General features: G+C 44.6%; 1 protein-coding gene across 2 annotated transcripts in view; it reads left to right on the top strand.

Annotated features, from left to right (window-relative positions):
• Window positions 1-2122: 2122 nt before the first annotated feature.
• Window positions 2123-6000, top strand: part of RB1CC1 (RB1 inducible coiled-coil 1) — an 87452-nt gene continuing 83574 nt past the window's right edge. For both annotated transcript variants that reach the window (XM_036752291.1, XM_036752283.1), the window contains exon 1: window positions 2123-2560. The gene's annotated coding sequence lies outside the window, so the exon portion shown is untranslated. The remainder of the gene's footprint in view (window positions 2561-6000) is intronic.

Raw genomic sequence — 6000 nt, 5'->3', positions numbered from 1 at the left:
TTGAAAGGGCAATCTGGCACAAACACTCTATTACAATGATTTGGTTCACGTGAAAATTGATTATTACTAAATATCAAATATTAGATTTCATTACTGTGTAATACTGTTACACATTGTATTAAAATTATAGCTAAACTTTCTCTTTTCTTTAAAAATTACACCAGTACTCTTCACACAGTATTTACTGAATTGAACCATATAATGACACATAGTGATAGAGTATTAGTAAATGTTCAATGGCTCTCCATTATGAGGCTGAAGACTGATCACATATATGATATGCAGCCTGATTCTAAGAGGGTTGGAGACCAGGTTTTTATCCATCAACTTATCAATTAATAGCAACTCAAGTAGTTGCACTGGCCCTGAGAAAGTCACAATTAAAATAGTTCAAAAAACACTCAAAGTCAAAAAGACAGTCATAGCTGAAAAATCTTACTTTAAAAGCTGGCAGAACCAAAGTTTTGAACAACTTGGACAATCCTAACACTCCAGTGGAAATAAGATACAAGTTAGCTTGTGGAAGCCTGAAATATGTCCCTCTCCCCCTACCAATACTGGCTAAGAATAAATGTTTATTAACTACAAATTTTCTGGAAGTTGATTACTATTTTCTATACATCAAACCTATATGCCCTATAATTAAATATAAAGGCTGCTGGATCACAGAAATACAAACTTAAGGGCTGGAAGGTGTCTTAACTTCTATAGTACATCCCTCCCATCTTAACAGCTGAAGAAATCTAAGGATGGACAGACATGTAAAGGGACTTATCCAAAGACACACTGGTACTCAATAGAAAGAACCTGGATTTGAACCTAGGCTATCTGACTCCAGATCTAGCTGTTTTTCCCACTACACCAATAGTTAGATGTGACCTCGCCAAACATGACTGGGGTCTCTAAAAGCTGCTCTCCTTGTAGCCAAGTGAACATCTCCACTTGGAGATCACCTTTAAGACAGGCTATACATACATGAGGTATCTACCCTCTTTCAAAAAGCCTTCATTTAGTGCTTAGCACAGCACCTTAATAATATTTAATAAATGAACTGGAAAGGAATATTTGTCCAAGTCCAACTACCAACAATAAAATTACTTCTTTTAGTTTGGTGAGAAAGAATATCCTTATGATGACAAATGGATAAAGTTACTTTCGTTCAACAACTAATTCATTCATTAAGCATTTAATATGCACAGGGCATTAGGACACACACACACACACCCTTTTAAGATAATTATTAGAACTGCTACTCCTGTAGCCAAGTTAATATCTCCAGCTGGAGATCAACATTAACATAGGCGATACTTAGAAGAACTTACCCTATTTCAAAAAAGTTTTCATTTACTGCTTAGCCTAGCACTTAACAACATTTAAGAAATCAGAAATGGATTTGCCTGACCTCCAAAAATAAATTTACTTCCTTTGGTGAAAAAGAATAACCCTATAATGCCAAATGGATAAATTTATATTCAATGATTATTATTAATTCTTCAAGCTTTATATGTGTGCAAGGCAATTAATGATACATATACACACTTTTTAGGTAAGAATTGGTCTCCTAACTTCAAGAACTGTTCGGTCTCAGGTCATGCCACCTCCAAGTAGCGGTTTTCCCCTTCCCCTCAGCCCCTCAGGCCCGTGGCCTTCCTCTCCCCAAAGTGCCTAGGATTAGAGGTTTCTCAATTTTAAAAGTCTCAGTCCCCGGGTTCTGGAGCTTAGGTAGGTGGGATGCCGGCTTGCAGAGAGGCCGTGCACCCAGGAGCCGGCGGAGAGAAGGGTGGGGCGGCGGAGATCCACGAGCTGGGATCTCTCCCTCACCTAGGGCTGATCCCAAAGCCGGAGGGAACAGGCCCAGACGACCGTCCCCACCGTGAAGGTCAAATGCACCTGGTAGAAGAACGACCTCGCCATAGGCGTGGCTCAGGCCCCAGCCGCGAGTCCCAATTGCAGCGCCCAGGAGGTGGGGGTGAGGGGCGAGGGGTGGGGGGAAACCAGCCATGGCCCGAGGTCCCACGGAGGTTGGGAGGCGGAGTCATTCGGCTTCGCGTCGGCTCCGTTCACTTCCGACCATGCGCAGTGACACTTCTAACCTCTCTGGGTTTCCGATGCCCGTCTCTATGGTGTTACTCACAACCCCCCTCCCCCCTTCTTAGCCTGATCAGCCCTTTCCCAGCTTGCACCGCGGCGGAAGAGACAGACTCGACAATAACAAACCGAACCCCGGCTGTGGCGGCGAGCAGGGCCCAGCTGTGCCCCCGACCCGAGAAGCCGCCTCAGCCGCGGGGCTCGGAGGGAGCCCCGACTGTGCTCTCTCTCCGTCGCGCTTGTTCCCGACGACGACCCGGGGGGCCTGGCAGCGCACCGCGGGCTGTCTTCAGTGGCCTGAACCCCTCCCCGCCCGGAGCCCGGCGGGGCCGGGAGGGGAGCCGCCGCCGCTCGTGTCGGTTAGCAGCGCCGAATGGGCGGTTTGGAGCCGCCGCCGAAGGACTAGGCGGCGGCGGAAGATGGTTCCGGGGGCCGCCGGGGCTGCCCGCGGAGGAGGAGGCGCTGCCGCCGGGTAAGAAGGCGCCTCTGCTGCTGACTGCCTTACTTCAGCGAGGCAGCTGCTGCTGCCGCCGCCGGGGCTGCTCGTCCCCGAAGCGGAGCACTCCCGGGGCCGGGGGGAGGGGGCGCGCACTGAGGCCCCAGGATCCTCGCCTTGGAGTCCCCCGCCACCCCCAGGGGTCCAGGATCCCTGGGGCAAGGGGTGGGGATGCTGCATCGATCCTTATCTGGCTGGTGGGCTTGGGCACCCGGACCGAGCACCGGCCGCCTTAGAGACAAAAGCGGCCAAGTCAATTTTGGGAGGAGCTGGGGTTGTCTGATGCCCTTCGGGACAGAGCTGACATTTGGGTTCCTGAAGGTACCTTGGCTGGGTTCCCCCCCCCCCCCCCCAACTCTGCCGCTAGGGAGGAGGCCGGCAAAGTTGTGGAGACAAGGAACTGATGGCAGGGGAGACCATCTCTGGTAGAAAGACTCTTCCCCCCTCTTCTCTCTGGGCGGGGAACGGAGGGAATGGTGTTTTCATCCTGTAGGAAATGCTAAGTTGATCCGGTCCGGGCTGAATGTAGCCCTGGTTGGGCTGTTGGGAGAGACAGCCGCGTCTTTGTCCCCTTGGAGTGAGAGGGTCGGTATAAAGTTACTTCTAGGAATGACTCAGCCTCTCCGCACATTTCCACCTGCCCCCACTAGTACTTTTTTTGAGGAGTGGGGGGAGGTTGAACTGGGTATTAGCTGTTTTCACAACTTGTCTGGTAGATGCAAACCGTTAATATGAGAAATAACAGTCTTTTAAGGGTGAGGAATCTCCTTTCTTCCACCTTTTTGGGGTGCTTATGCGATGTTTGCAGTTTACAGTTTCGCAATATGTGTTACTTCCCTTCATGACTCTTACAAGTGCAGTTATATCCTCCCAAGTCGGGTAGGCCTAGGTGTCAGAGGAGTAATTGTCATGCTGCTTCTCTATATGCTGCGAGTGGGAATGTTTTGTTCAACTTGACCGACCAGCGTGCACTGATTTCACCTTAAAAAGTGGATGGCTGTCAATAAGTGCTGCTCCAATTTCCTCTTTTCTAGGTTTTCACCTGTAGCTAAGCTTCACATTGTTGTCATAAGTAGGTACGGAAGACTGATTAATATTGAGATTTAGAGTTTTTAAAACGTAAATTATATTAAGCAACTTAAAAATTGTTAAATGATCAGGAATTTGATAACTGGAACAAATATTCAAAAAGTGACAAGAATCATTTTTAGCATGAGGGGGATTGTTCATGCACCAATCCAATAAATGACCCTTTGCCTAAAGATTAGAGATTTTTTCCCAAACATGTTGTAATGGAATAAACTTGTATGAGGCAAGTTCTCTTTGTACCATTCCTCTTCTATATAAACTGATTATTTAAATGGATTTTTTCTTTTGCTTTTATATATATTGGCTTAGGCTAGGTTTTCTCATAATAAAGATCTTGAACTAAGTAGATAATAAATTCTTGGTTGAATCTATTAAACATGTTAGGGGAAAACAGGATTGTGTACTTTTGTGTTTTGGAGGTGTTTGGAAATCAGTATTTGAGGACTTGACTCCGTTTTCAGTAATTTTGGCCAATCTATATTTTTAAATCTACAATAGAATTCATTGTGTTTGGCCCTCCAATTATGTATGTTTAAGCATTATTTTTTAAAATGTAACATGGAGAAAGCTATGTACTACTTTTCTGAGTTGTAAGAAAAATGTTTCAGGGCTTTACTAAGAAACAAGAGGTCAGAATGCATGACAGCATTTTGAACTTTCGAATCTGATTTTCTGAAAGGGCAAGGAACACAAAACCTTTGTTCCTGAATCCCTACTTCATGTCCTAACATGCAAGCTTTGCATAAAGTGCTGGAATCCTGATTAGAGTCCCCATCCTGACACTTCCAAAGTGCCTCTTTGGGCCTCAGGTTCCATATCTGCAAAATGAGATGGCCCTAAGGTTCCTTCTAAGGTCTAAATCTTTGATCCTATGAACTTTAACATAAACTTGGACTGTTTAAAATTTACTACAGGAATATAATAGCATTTATATTTATGTTAATGTTTGAAAACACTTTATAATTATCTCATTCTATCCTTCCAACCACCCTGGGAAATAGGTGCCATTATTGCTCACATTTAACAGATAGGGAAACTAAGGTAGAAGTGAACTGATTTGCCCAGGATCATGTACAATAAGTATCTGAGGCATGATTTAAACTGGTTCTTTTTGACTCAAGTCCAGTACTATTTACCCACTGTGCCCCTAGTTCCCTCTATTTAGAAATTTTTATTTTTAGATTGTAATTTTTTTAAAAGATTGTCATCTTTGAAGCTTTTAAAATCAGTGTAAACATGTGAAAGTTGGCCATTCTCAATTATAAATATGAGAATAAATGGATGAACAAATATTTAGTAAGGGCTTACTGTTTGCCAGGCACTTTACTAAGAGTTAAGTAAAAACAGCCCCTGCCTTCAAGAAATTCACATTCTAAAGGGGAAGAAGATAATATGTATGTATATAACTTGGTACATAGAAAATGGACTGTAACATTAGGGAGAAAAGCAGCTGGAGGTGGGGCACGCTGACTGGGAAAGGCTTCCTGTGTAAAGTGGGATTTGAGCTTTGAAGAAAGCTAGGAAAACTGAACCAGAGGAGTCAAGGAAGGAGAGTATTTCAGGCATTAGAATTTCTCTGTCTTCAGAAACAACCCTCTCTACTCCGGATGATGTTGTTGCTGTTCAGTCATGTCCAACTCTTAGTTGACCTGATTTGGGGTTTTCTTGCAGAAATACTGTGTTTGCCATTTCCTTCTCCAGCTCATTTTACAAATGAGGAAACTGATCCAGACAGGGTTAAGTGACTTGCCTAGGGTCACACAGATAGTAAGTGTCTGAGGCTGAATTCGAACTCAAGAAGATGAGTCTTCCTGACTCCACGTCTGTCAGTCTGTCCACTGTGCCACCTAGTTGCCCATTCGGGCACAGTCAGTGTAAAGGCAGGGAGATGGCATGTCTGGGAGAATCAGTGTAGATGGATTATAGAATTGGTGGAGTGGAGAGAAAAGTGTAAAACAACTGGAAAGGAAGGAAGGGTCCAGTTTATGAAGAGGAATTTGTGAAAATGATCCTTCAGGTAATAGAGAGCAACGAAGACCGAAAGCTTTACAACTGTCACTTTGGGCAGCTGAATGAGGGAGTTTAGGGATTAGGTTGATAAGAGACTTGAGACAGGGAGACTGACTCAACAGAACGCTTTTTCTAGTCCAGCTGGGAAGTTGGCCTGAACTAGGATGGTGGCTATATGAGTTGAGAGTAAGGCATCTTAAATAAAAAGAATCTGTGAAAGTAGAAACAAGCTCTCACAAGTGTGGAGGGAATGAGATGTGCTTGGGAGAATGGTGATGCCCTGGACAGTAATGGAGAAGTTGAAAAGAGGGGTCTTT

This window comes from Trichosurus vulpecula, chromosome 1 (genome assembly GCF_011100635.1).
Source record: "Trichosurus vulpecula isolate mTriVul1 chromosome 1, mTriVul1.pri, whole genome shotgun sequence".
NCBI lineage: Eukaryota > Metazoa > Chordata > Mammalia > Diprotodontia > Phalangeridae > Trichosurus > Trichosurus vulpecula.
Note: the sequence above shows the minus strand (reverse complement) of the source record. Positions and strands in the feature narration are given on the sequence as shown.